Source organism: Triturus cristatus, chromosome 7, assembly GCF_964204655.1.
Source record: "Triturus cristatus chromosome 7, aTriCri1.1, whole genome shotgun sequence".
Lineage (NCBI taxonomy): Eukaryota > Metazoa > Chordata > Amphibia > Caudata > Salamandridae > Triturus > Triturus cristatus.
The window spans coordinates 612,886,114-612,899,893 of record NC_140590.1 but is presented as its reverse complement, the minus strand read 5'-3'; the positions used below and the strand labels follow the sequence as shown (position 1 = coordinate 612,899,893).

The 13,780-nt window shown below is 51.5% G+C and overlaps 1 protein-coding gene across 1 annotated transcript in view; it reads right to left on the bottom strand.

Annotated features, from left to right (window-relative positions):
• Window positions 1-13,780, bottom strand: part of DGKE (diacylglycerol kinase epsilon) — a 151,940-nt gene that overhangs the window by 119,010 nt on the left and 19,150 nt on the right. The gene's annotated exons all lie outside the window — the stretch shown is intronic.

Below are 13,780 nucleotides of genomic sequence, written 5' to 3'. Positions count from 1 at the left end.
CTTACATATAATATTTCAGTAGACATACCCTACTTTTGATTAGAACTCATATGCACACTACAGTAGCAGATAAAGAATGGAGGTCAAAGGCTAGTTGTCAGTGTGGTGGTTAATTACTTTAATGTACTGTGAACCATGGGCGTACGCAGAAATGTTTCGGGGGGGGGGGGGGGCGGCAAAATGTTAACGTCATCACCATCCTCCGACATGATGTGTGCCAGGTGGGGCACAAGAAACACTGGGGTGCAGGAGGAGCCATGTGGAGCAGGAAGCAGGCCGCATATGATCTCATACACCATAGGGTTGTTGTGCCACAGCCATCTTTTTCTTTTGTGGCACCCTAAAATCCATACCCGCCCTGGTCCCTAAAATTACCTCCTAGCACCCCAAAATCCATACCCACCCTGAACCCTAAAATCACCCCTGCCCCCCCAAAACTCATACCCGCCCTGAACCCTAAAATTACGCCCCTGGCACCCCAAAACCCATACACACCCTGAACCCTATAATTACCCCCTAGCACCCCAAAACCCATACCCACCCTGAACCCCAAAATTACCCCTGCCTCCCCCAAAACTCATACCCGCCCATGACCCCTAAAATTACCCCCCTGGCACCCATAACCCATACCCGCCCTGACCCCTAAAATTGTCCCCCTGGCACCCCAAAACCCATACCCACCCTGAACCCTAAAATTACCCCCCTGGCACCCCAAAACCCATACCCGCCCTGACCCCTAAAATTGTCCCCCTGGCACCCCAAAACCCATACCCGCCCTGAACCCTAAAATTTCCCCCCCTTGCACCCCAAAATCCATATCTTCCCTGAACCCGAAAATTACCCCCCCGGTACCCCAAAACCCATGCCCACCCTGAACCCTAAAGTTACCCCCGGCACCCCAAAAGCTGAACACTACATTCTGATTGTGTATCGTGCCGTCTCCCTGCTCAGGAGGATCTGCTGGTCCGGATCTGCTCGCCCTGGTCCGGTTCTGCTCGCCCTTCTCTGGAACTGTTCTGCCAGCCCTGTCCCTCTTCCAGACCCACCGAGCCTGCCTCCGTTCCACACTGCCTGGACCTACTATGTCTGGCCTGGTTCTTTCTCCTTTGGACCCACTGTCTTCACTGGCGGAGTTAGGACACAGGTCTCACTTCTCTGAAGCTGCTCTCCCTCACCCAGGTCCCCCTCACCCCACCTCCACTTGCTCTCTCATCTTCCTTCCTCCCTATTTCTCGGTCTCTCTTTCCCCACTGTTTCTCTCTCTCTTTCTCTCCCCCCCTCTTCGTTCACTCTCATCCCCCACCGTTTCCGTCATCCCCGACTACAGCAAGTCTTCCTCTGTCCCCCCCTCTCTCTTCCTCCTCCTCATGTCGGTGATAGGGAGCCCGGGGCCCTCTCTGAAAATGCAAGCTGGAGGCGACGCTAAGTGTGAAAGCACCAAGGTGTGAACCGGGAGAAGAGGCGGGGAGGGGGTGGGCGGCAGGTAGAGGGTCAAAGGGGGCACTGACTCTCAGAGAGGTGCGAAGGGGCGGGGAGCAGCCTGAGGACAAAAACAACTCCAGAGCAAGAGGCAGACGCTCCACGGGAAGCCTGGTGTTGTAAAATGAAGAAACGCACACTTCTGAGCACAACAAAGCAGCCGAAGGACGCCTTTCACTAGAGCCATGAACCAGACCCATCGCGAACAAACAGCAGCCACCGGAGAAACCAGCAGTGTCATGAAAACAGCAAAGGACAGAGACAGACGACTGCCACCGAAACCTGGAAGTACAACTTACACCTTAAACAAAAGGCAATTCCTGATGCAAGCACCACAAGCCAGAACACTATAAATATATAAATCTCCCATCAATACACACCTGAGAGGGAATAAAAAGATGAGCAGCAAACTAAGGCAGTGACTGACAGACACTAAGCATGGGCGTCCGCAGGGGGGAGGTGCTCCGGGGGGGGTGGGGGTTGCAAATGCCCCTCCTTGCCCCCCCTGCGGACGCCCATGCTGTGAACTGGTTGTGTTTCTTGCTAATTTCATGTACATGTCCCAGAGGATGAACTCTACCAGGAGTTCTGATAAATGCCTTGCGAGTATTATAAAGGCAGGGGGAGGGGGGGCGTGGCTTGCACGAGAAAGATGGCGGGCACTTAATCTCGCTCCGCTGTGCACCCAGATTATCTGCCAGTTATATCCCACATCGATCACCATCTTACTGCCGGACATACCTCTGATGCATCCTGAGTCGAACCGAATGTGCTGGTGCCCCGGTAAAACCAAATCGGGGGTATTGGACAGACCGGCTGACTCTGCTTGGTGATCGAGTCCAGGCCACGGACCGCGTGGGCCGTGGAGGCTGCGCTAGTAGGCCCGATGGGACACAATCAGGCTCTTGGAACGGAGTGGCAAGCCTTCTCGGCAGAGCAATGGAGAGAGGAATTGTGTCGGCTTAATCTGCGCAGCACCGCGGGAGCTGAGGTGAGGTTGACGGGCAGCCGAGCGACGTGCCCGGTGGCGGTAGGGCGGCCCCGGGGCCTGAGTACTATAGGCCGGAAGGGCACCCGGGACATTGAATCAGCCCGAATATTTCCCTTTTTCCCCCCACGGACAGAGGAGCGGTGAGTGCGGGAATCACACAGGCGGTGGGGGATAAAGCACAGCGGGAAGTGCACAGTGGAGCAGGTCCTGGGAATTGTGTAGGCGGGAAGCAGAACCTGAAGTGAAGGGTGTTAATAAAATTTAAAAGCTAACCACCGCGGAGAGGAGACTTGCACACCGGTATAGCATCAGTGCTGAGGCTCAACTGTAGATAACAGATGCCCTTAGGGAAGTACTGCAGGCCCTGGCCACCTGGGAATGGGTATATATACTTCACCCCTTCTGCTTGTATTCGCTGTTGCTTTATGGGACGGCTGAGCTATATGTCAGGGCCTCGAGGAGTGTTGGGTTTGTGTGGCATGATCCAGGGAGCAACCTAACTAACAAGCATTGGCATAGCCAATAGGTCTCGCCTTTGGGACCTTATAAGTGTTTAGCCATGCAACACTTGATGTTGTTGCACTAAGGATATTGTGCCTGGATAATTAAACACTTTTACGGTCCCAAAGGCGAGACCTATTGGCTATGCAATGCATTTTTTTTTGGAGCCACGGGGAGATTAAGTGATTTGCCCAGAATCACGGGATGTTACTTACGTTTTGCCGCATAAAAATACATATCCCTGAAAGCCGAAATGTCCTTGGCTATCTAAAAACAGCAGGCATAGAGTAAGGTGCTGCACATAACATGGGACCTGCGTGGCAGCCATGAGCATTGCGAATGAAGAGAACTTTTTGCGTAGTGTTTTTAGCAACATGTCCTTTTTTGGTTATCTTAACCGCTATTATCCCTGCTAAAGGAGCAATTGGCATGAGAGGGATGAATGTTGATCATATGTAGTGAGCCAGTCACAAATAAACAGGGAAGCAACAATGCAACTTTGAGCAGCTGCACAATGGGTGGTGAAGGTTAGGCGTTGCTGTCACAGGCGCACACAAAGTGGCGCGAATTGTTTTAACATTCAAATGTATCACATTACCAAATACTTTCACTCGCAAGCAGCATTGTGGAACTCACGAACACAGCGTCAAACATACATTTGACAAACTGAAGTGCAATCTTCAACTTTGAAATAATAAGAAAGTTAAGTGCCCAATGCGACACCGTGAAATTATTTTGCTCTAATTTCTATTGAGTTTGTTTAGAGGAAACACTGATGTTAGCCGCACAATCTTAAGAAACCCGAGCTTGCAGTTTACCTACCGCCCCAAGAACACCAGGCTTCTTTTCCTTCGCTTCCAACTCTAACCATCGCCAACCAGAGAGATAATTGGAAAAGCTGGGTTTGTTGTGATGGATAGGCAAGGGCGCAGCGTTGGGAGTGTCTGTCTGGCTGCACCTCCCGCTAAGCTCCTGCGATTGGTTGCAACGAGCGGCACGGCTATCCAATACTGAAGAAATCGACCCCCGCTGCACCGGAAGTGGTCGCTGAACTGCCCCGGAAAACATTGCTCAGCCACAAGGGGACTGACACCCCAAAAAACTGTGTGTCCCGAAACTTTGCAAGCTGGAAACCTGCTGCCAGCTGCGTCTGCTGGCAAAAGGAGCACGAGAGCTGGCTGGCCTTGGAAGATAAAACTCCAGCATCAACGAGGGATTTGAATTCCGCATGCTGGCAGAATCAGAAGCAGCGCTACAGCTGCAGAATAGTGCGGAGGCCAGTGCTGTATCAATGTCTGAGAAGACGTCAGTGTGTTTTGGGGCGCATGAACGGCCGGCAGAAGCCCATGAGTTGGCAGGAATGCCAGTTATATTGTCAGGTGATGAGCATATGGTTGGAGACGCTACAGAGGACTGTGCCATATTTATGTCTGAGAAGGCATCAGTGTGTTTTGGGGCACACAAGTGGCCGGCAGAAGCCCATGATTTGGCAGGAAGTGCCAGTTCTAGTGTCAGGTGATGAGCATGTGGCTGGAGGCGCTACAGAGTCTCGAAAAGAGCCCCGGGTAGTCAGAAGTCAGACTGCAGTGCTTTAAGTGTGACCAAAAGGGCCAAGTGGGGCAGTGCAGGAAATGGCAAACAATGTACCTTCAAAGAACAAGCACGCGAGTAGTGCGCACGCGCGTGCCACAGCGAGACATCTGTTTTGCATTATCGCGCACGCATCTGTGTACGATAATTGAAAACAGATGTGGCCCGTGCGGGTAACGGAAAGCAATAGGCCATGGGCGAAGCAAAGGCGGGACATGCACCCACCTTTGCCCAATTGCGTGCTGTCTTTCTTAGAAAGATGCACGTAAACGCCAATTGCCTGTGAGAAAACAAAAACACACACACGAGCGTGTGGTGAGCTTTCTGAAGCCCCTTACAAGAAGGCTCGCAGAGCAGCGCATGCGCGCTGCTCTAGGCTCGACCAAAGAAAAGGTCCTTCTGCAATGTAACATTGGCTGGGAGGATCTACAGGCATATACACAAGGTCCAGTTACATGACATTAGAGTTGGATGGTACTCTCGTGCTGAAGTTCAGCCCTGCTGAGTGCCGCTGGCGCACAGGATCGAGATAAACTAATCTACCGCCCAGGCAGGAAGAGTGGTTCTCTAACCTTATAGCTGCCACACAGCGGAGCGCCCACACAATAAACACAAGATAGAGGTGCGGTGCTACGACGCTGAGTGACAGGCTGAGATGGGGCGCTCCAGGGGAGTAAATTCCAGAACCTCCTCACGAGCCTCTTGGGCAGCAGAGACGGACCAACAGCGATTTCAGTCCCCACAGAACCCGTCACCTGAAGATAGATCGGATGCCATTCTCCAAGCCATTGAGCGTTTGAGACTCTCTCCAGAGTCCAAAATAGACAGTATTGCTACAGAACCTACGCTCATACATGCAGACCACAGGAAGTTAACAGACCGGGTCACGTCTGTGGAACGTACCATAATGGAAATGCAGCCAGCATCAGATCTCATTGCGAAACAATTTGGGGAACATGAAGCGCGGCAGCTGGATCAAAGGGTAGAAGATGCAGAAGGACACTCTAGAAGGAACAACATCCGCCTAATAGGAATGCCGGAGGGAGTGGAGGGTCAAATGCCTGTTGAATTCACTGAATAATGGCTGAAGGATCTAATGCTGAAAGGGACGTTTTCCCCCTACTTCTCAGTAGAAGGAGCGCATTGTGTCCCGTTTCGGAAACCAGCCCCAGGGTCAATCCCCGACCATTTCTTTTTAGTGTGCTTCACTACCGGGATAGAGATCCAATCTTGAGGGAAGCCAGAAAGATACAAGACATTCAAGTGGAAAGGTAATGTTTTTCCCGGACTACACTGTGGGAGTGCAACGCCCGCGAAGTTTCTTTTTGGCAGTGAAACAACAACTTTGGAAGCTCGTCATCCAATAGTCACTGTACTTTCCTGTGAAATTGAGTGGTGACAGATGGTAAAATTCAGTTCTTTGATGCACCACAGGATGCATGGGACTGGCTTGAGTCATCTGGGAGATTCACGGGTCCTATACCCACTGGAAGAGGTAACATGCGTGGAGATGCTGCAAACACATTTAAGAGACACAGGCGCTTGTGGAAACCTCAGGTATTGCAGTTGTCTGCGGTCCCAAATCTGGAGCAGATAATTCAAGAAAGGCGACATGCACTTCAAGAAGCGGAAAAGATCTCGGAAGCTGCTAAGGAATAAGACAGGGATTTGCTTTACACTCGTACTTATGTCGACGGAGACTCCTCGGTCGTCTGTCCCTCAGACGCTAACTCCTTGATCATGCCAGACATTTCTCCACAGACGTCCAAGGGGGTTATGAGAGAACATTATATTTCCTTTGGCCTGTACTTTAAGTAAGGATCAGATACTCCTGTGGGGAAATTGTTGAGATGCAGTCGGATGGCTGATGTTTGGTAAAGTGATGATATTGAGAAAACAGAGCGGACACTGGTCACAGTCACTGTGGCGTTGGACAGGGCGGTTGGGATGTTTATTATCAATATGTGAGTTATCAAAGGGAATTGCATTTTGTTAGAAATGGGGATCTCTAGTTGACAGCGGCTGGTGCCAATGTCCAAATAGGGATCCTTCTTCCTAAGTCAGAGTAAGGGGGCTACACCCTTTGATAACCACTGCTCAACCCTGTGGTAACGTAGCACGAGCAGACAGGCCTATCTCAGAGGCGGTGTGTGAAGCATTTATGACCATACAAAATAACGCAGTGAAGACACTACAAAGGGACAGCACAGAAGTAGCTATAGAAAAATCAATATCTTTATATAGGCTTAACACAAGGCTCAAAAGCGATCAAGAAGCCACAATGCATGTAAATATAGATTCACTCAAAAAGCAATAAAAGCACTCAAAAGCGTGTGAAACGAACTTAGTTCGAGGGCGGGGTCTACATGACCCGGTGATGCACAAAGTACCTGAGGTTTAAAGTCCAGCAGCAACAGTGCTCGGTGGCGGCGACCCACGCAGGTGATAACAAAGATCCTCCATGCGGTGACCAGTGTGGGCCCTCAGTGGCACAGCTCCTCGGCTGCAGCAGCCTACAATAGCGATAGCGATGATTCTTGTAGCACAGACAGATGCGGGCTCTAAGCGGCAACAGCTTCTCAGATGCAGCGGCCCACAATAGTGATAGCGATGATTTTCGTAGCACAGGCAGATGCGGGCTCTCAGCGGCAACAGCTCCTCAGCTGCAGAGGCCCACAATAGCGATACCGATGATTCTCGTAGCACAGACAGATGCGGGCTGTCAGCGGCAACCGCTCCTCAGCTGCAGCGGCCCACGATAGCGATGATTCTCGTAGGACAGACAAATGCGGGCTCTCAGCGGCAACAGCTCCTCAGCTGCAGTGGCCCACAATAGCGATAACGATGATTCTCGTAGCACAGACAAATGCGGGCTCTCAGCGGCAACAGCTCCTCAGCTGCAGCAGCCCACAATAGCGATAGCTATGATTCTAGGCCCGCGTTCCCCACGGTAGACCCAGAGGCTCTGGAATTCTCGACAGAAGCCTCACCTGCAAGTATGAATCCCCCTCAATAGGAATTCAGAAGGCTGATGGGTGAAGTCTAATGTCCCTGAGACTTCAGCAGGAGGCAAGCTCAAATCAGGTCCTTGGGTAGTTGCTTCAGCAAGATGGATGAAAGTTTCAAAGTCTTGACATCCAGAAGTAACACACCGTGTAGGGGTTTTAGCACAGATATTTATACCCAAAAAGTCTTTGTTCTCAAAAGTCACAAGTCACTGAACGCAGCTAGAACCAGTTAGGTGTGGTCCTGGAGCACTTTGTTTACAAGCCTGCATCCTGCCTTTCAGGAAGAGGGGGTCTGCCATCAGGCCCACAGTGGGAGGTGGAGCCATCATTCACCTTGCCAGGCACAGCCCTGTTCAGATCAAAGGGTCACTCCTCCCCATACCCCAACTGCAGATCTCTCTATTCAATCCAGGTCGGGCTAAGCCTGCCCTGTCCCCCCAAAACCAGACAGCCAATACACATAACAAAGAGCACACTGGAAGACTTAGGCAAGAAAATACCTACTTTCTAAAAGTTGTATTTTCAAACACAGAATATAAAAATAATCCTCACTAAAAGATGTACTTTAATATTCTGAGCGCAGGCATACTAAATTCGACTTTCCAAACATGTTCCTTGGGTCAACTAGGATTATAGGAACAGATAGCCTTGCAATAGTGAAAAACGAAATGGAGTGTAATTCACTATCAGGACATGCCACACAGACCAAGGCAGGTCCTAACTTTCACATACAATGCACCCTGCCATAGGAGTGACTTACATGATGTCAAGGGAAGGTTTTAGGGACTGGGAAATGGCTATACTTTACAGTCAAAATGGCAGTTCTGGACTGTGCACAGACTCTGCAATGGCAGGTCTGAGACACATTTTACAAGCTGCTTCTGTGGGTGGTGCAATCAGCGCTGCAGGCCCACCAGCAGCATTTGGTCTACCAGCCCTGGGCACGCACGGTGCACTATACTAGGGACTAACAGGTAAATCAAATGAACCAATTATGGGAATACCAATTCATGCAGTCAATTTACAATAGGGAGCATTTGCGCTGTGGCACTGAATGGCAGTGGCACAGCGCCCAGAGCATCAAACACAGAGGAGACAAAAGCGAAAGATGGAAGGGAGACCCACGCCAATGGTGCCAGGTCTAACACGTGTCTCCACCAGCTGAAATGTGGGGAGAACTACCCACCCACTTGGGGGTTCTCATCACTAAGACGGAAAAATCTGGACAGACCATCAGCATTGGCGTGTTCTGTACCAGGGCGGTGTTCCACCGTAAAGTCCATACCCTGTAGCGAAATAGACGACCTCAACAACTTTGGATTCTCACCCCTCATCTGCATCAACCATCTGAGGGGCCTGTGGTCCGTCTGAACCCGGAAGTGAGTCCCCAACAGGTATGGTCTCAGCTTCTTCAGTGCCCAGACCACAGCAAATGCCTCACGCTCAATTGCACTCCACCTCTGTTCCCGTGGAAGTAACCTCCTACTAATGAAGGCTACCGGTTGGTATAGGCCCTCTTCATTGATCTGTGACAGGACAGCCCCCACACTATGCTCTAAAGCATCTGTCTGGACAACAAATTATTTTGAAAATGTGGGCGCCTGAAGTACAGGTGCTGTGCACATGGCAGTCTTCAGGGCGTCAAAAGCTTCCTGACAGGTGTCAGTCCAGTTCACAATCTTTGGCTGCTTCTTAGAAGTCAGCTCAGTCAAGGGGGCAACAATGTGGCCATACCCCTTGACAAACCTCCTGTAATAACCCATGAGTCCTAAAAAGGCTCTCACCTGTGTCTGGGTCTTTGGGGGTTCCCAAGCTAGGATGGTTTCAATCTTGGGCTGTAAGGGCACCACCTGGTCGCTCCCAACCTGGTATCCCAAGTACACCACAGAACCCTGCCCAATCTGGCACTTACTTGCCTTGATTGTGAGGCCTGCCCTTCGCAGTGCCATCAACACTTCCCAGAGGTGGCGCAGGTTGGTCCTCCCATGAGGAACTAAACACTGCAATGTCATCCAGGTAGGCGGCACTGAAATCTTCCAGCCCAACCACACCCTGTTGACCAACCTCTGAAAGGTGGCAGGGGCATTCTTCATCCCAAAGGGCAGCATCACCCTGAACTGGTAGTGCCCATCCGGTGTGGAGAATGCTGACCTCTCCTTTGCCCCATCAGTCAAGGCGATCTGCCAATACCCAGACGTCAAATCAAACCTGCTGAGGTATCGTGCAGCCCCTAGCCGATCTATGAGCTCATCAGCTCTGGGGATGGGGTGCGCGTCAGTCTTCGTGACTGAATTGAGACCTCGGTAGTCCACGCAGAACTGAAGTTCTGGGGTGGCACCAGGCACTGCAGCTTTTGGTATCAAGACCACTGGGCTAGACCAAGGCCTGCTGGAGGACTCAATCACCCCTAAAGCAAACATTTTGGAAACCTCCTCCTTAATGTATGCCCTAACCCGGTCAGTCACTCGGTAAGCCTTGTGCTTAACAGGAGGACTGTCCCCAGTATCCACTTCATGGACAACCCACTCAGTGACACTAGGCAGCAGGGAGAACAGATCACTGAATTGCCCCAACAGTTGGCGACAATCACTCTGCTGCTCAGGGGTCAGTGTGGTGGAGAGGACCACACCCTCCACTGACCCATCTTGCTCCTTGGCACACAGGAGGTCAGGAAGAGGCTCACTCTCCTCCTCCATCTCAGCATCTGTGGCCAGGAGCATGCCCACTTCGGACCTCTCAAAGTGGGGCTTCAGGCAGTTGACATGCAGGACCCGCAAGGGGTTCCGGGGATACCGCAAGTCCACCAAGTAGGTAACAGGACTCTTGAAGCTCCACCACCTCAAATGGTCCGGTCCACTTATCTTGGAGCGCACAGGGTTCCACTGGGGCCATGACCCAAACCTTTTGACCAGCCTGAAACTCAATCTGAGTGGCATTCTGATCGTGCCAACGTTTCATCTCTTCCTAGCTGGCTTCTAGATTTGCCTCAGCAAGCTTTCTGAAACGCCGAGTCTGGTTCCTGAAGGCCAGCATGTAACTAAACACATCCTGGGGAGGTTTCCTGGGAGATTGCTCCCAGCCTTCCTTGACCTGACTCAGAGGCCCTCTTACCTGGTGACCATAGAGCAGTTCAAAGGGGCTGAACCCTAGGGACTTCTGTAGCACCTCACGGTAAGTGAACAACAGGCATGGTAAGAGGATGTCCCACTTACGCCTCATGGACTCTTCTTTGAGGGTCCGGTTGAATCTCTCAACCAGCCCATCACCTTGGTGGTGGTAAGGGGTGGTACACTTATAAGTTACCCCACACTCCTCCCACAGAGACTTCATATATTTGGAAATGAAGTTAGTACCCCTATCAGACACCACCTCTCTGGGGAACCCCACACGGGAGAAAATCCCCATCAGTGCACATCCCACCACGGGGGCCATCACTGTCCTGAGTGGGATGGCTTCAGGGTACCGGGTGGCATGGTCCACCAAGACCAGGATGAACCTGTTGCCCATGGCTGTCTTGGGGTCCAGAGGCCCCACAATGTCAATGCCCACTCGCTCCAATGGGGTACTGACAACTGGAAAGGGCTGGAGTGGGGCTTTGATCTTTCCCCACTTTTCCCACTTGCCTGGCAAGTTTCACATGTCCTGCAGTGAGCATCTGAGCTCCTGCGCATCTGGGGCCAATAAAAGTGGGTGACCAGCCTCTCGAAGGTCTTGGTCTGCCCCAGATGTCCTGCCAATGGCACATCATGAGCCAACCCCAGTAGGAAGGCTCTGAAGCACTGGGATACCACCAGCACACGGGCTGACCTAGGCTCAGCAACCTTAGGCTCGCTGTAAAGGAGGTCATTCTCCCAATAGATCAGATGTGACACTGACTGATCACCTGCTGCCTGGGTTGCAGCGTGTCGCCGCAGCCCCTCAAGAGAAGGGCACGTTCTCTGCTGTTCACAAAATTCCTCCCAGGTGGGCCCTCCTTCCTGCTGCCAATGGGTCAGCTCAGGCGGGTCCCCCAGTTCGGCTACTTGTTCCCCTGTAGGCTCCAGGGCATTCCCCTCAAGGTCTGCTCCGTCCTGGACCTTGGGAACTATGGGGGCTGGTTTCCCGCACCCCCTACCCCTTCTCTTTAAGACAGGGGCCTGGGACATACTTTCAGGCTCCGGGTCCTTCTGAACATCCTTACTGGCTGCTATGGACCGAGTGGTCACGCACGCCCACTCAGGCAGACCCAACATTTCCAAGTGAGATTTTCTATCCGCCGTAGCCCACGGGGAGTTCTCTAAATCGTTGCCCAACAGACAGTCTACCGGCATGACTGGCCTCACAGCTACTTGAAGAGTTCCTGAGACCCCACCCTCAAAGGGAACTTGAGCCACCTCACACTGGCTCTCAGAGTTGTCTACTGACACTACTGGGCAGACTGCATGGGGGACAACCTGCTCTTTGGACACCAACCGGGAGCTGACAGCAGTCATACTAGTTCCTGGGTCCCTCAGAGCCTCCACCCTATGGCCATTGATGGTCACCCACTGCCTGTACTTCTTAGTGTTATCAGGCAGCGTGGGGTTAGGGACCTTCTCAAAGTCTACTAGAGAGACAAGGGTCAATTCTACGGGATCCCACCCACCTTGGGCACCCATCTCCTCCCCTCCCAGGGCTACACTAGCAAGCTGGAGGGTTGGTGCACGGGGTGGTGCATTGAGGTCCCTCTGGGGACACTGGGGATCATAATACCGGTGTCCCACTTCACCACACTTAAAACAAGTAAGGGGCCCCCTATGAACTGGCCTACCTGTCGGGGACACTGGCTTCTTCTCGGGGGAGACTGTGTCACCACTCCTTGGTTCCCTTGGGAATTAATGTGGGGCCATCTCTAGAACTCCCTCTGTTTATCCCTGTCCCCCCCACTTCTCTGCTGGGGACCATGCCCACCTTTGGCGAAGTCTCCCATATAACCCTTGGGAACCCGGGTGCTCACCCAGCGGTCCGCCTCTTCAGCAAGCTTCCTAGAGTTAGTTAGCTTGCTATCAATAAGGTGCTGGCATAGCTCTGGAAAACAGTTACTAGCTAAATGCTCCCACGCAAACAAATCATACAGTTGCTCAAAAGTTTCCACTTTGCTACCTTTTACCCAGCGATCCATTGTGCTGCAAAAAAGACACATATTCAACCCAAGTGGTACCCTCTAACTTCTTACAGGTTCTAAATATCTGCCTGTACATTTCTGGGGTCAAACCATATCGCGTCATCAAGGCCTCTTTCATATGGGCATACACCATCATGCTCTCTTCAGGCAGATCCAACAGGGTATCCCTCCCATCACTCACAAAACGTCCCCACAACCCCGCTCCCCAATCCTTCTCAGGGACCCGGTGGGACACCATTGCTATCTCGTAGGCAGCAAACCATTGCCCAATACCCTCACTCTTATGGAAATCCTTGATGACATCCTTGGGTATATAAACTCTACTCTCAGTAGGTACTAAAGGTATGCTGCCACCAGAGGGGGAGATCTCTAAACTCTTAGCCTTGACCTCCAGCTCCCTCAATACTCTCTCATGCTCCAGTTTCATTTTCTCAAGTTCAAATGCCAATCTGTTATTCTCAATATCCTACTTTTTACTCTCTAGGTCCTTCTGACCTTCTAATTTGGCCATCTCCAAACTATGCCTCCTATCTCTCTCCCTGTCCTCCATCTCTTCTGGAGACAGGCCCTTTGAGGACACACTAGTACCTGGACTGGAAAGTGATTTACCTCCCACTAAATCCACTTTGTCATCCTACTGCCCTCCAGCATTCTCTTCCCCATCCACAGGCTCTCCCCCATTCCCAGGGGACTCCCTTGCCTATAACCAGGCCTTTAGCACCTTCTGATACGCCTCCTTCCTAGAGAGACCTGCAATAGGGACTGTGAATTGCTTGCAAAAAGACTTAAGCTGTTTCGCAGTGTAGGTTTCTAGCCTCTCTTCCTCAAAGGTGAAATCCTCCGAAGCATTGGATGTTGGCTTACCCATTGTAGAAATAACTGGCAATTACGATCAAAAATAGAACAAAATCAAAAACGTATGTGGTTGCGTTTAGGTCTGCACTCACTAGTAGTGTACACCAGTTATTGTATGTGGATCATAGATTCAAGTCCTGATCCCACCGCTGCTACCAATGTTAGAAATAGGGATCTCTAGTTGGCAGCGGCTGGTGCCAATTTCCAAATAGG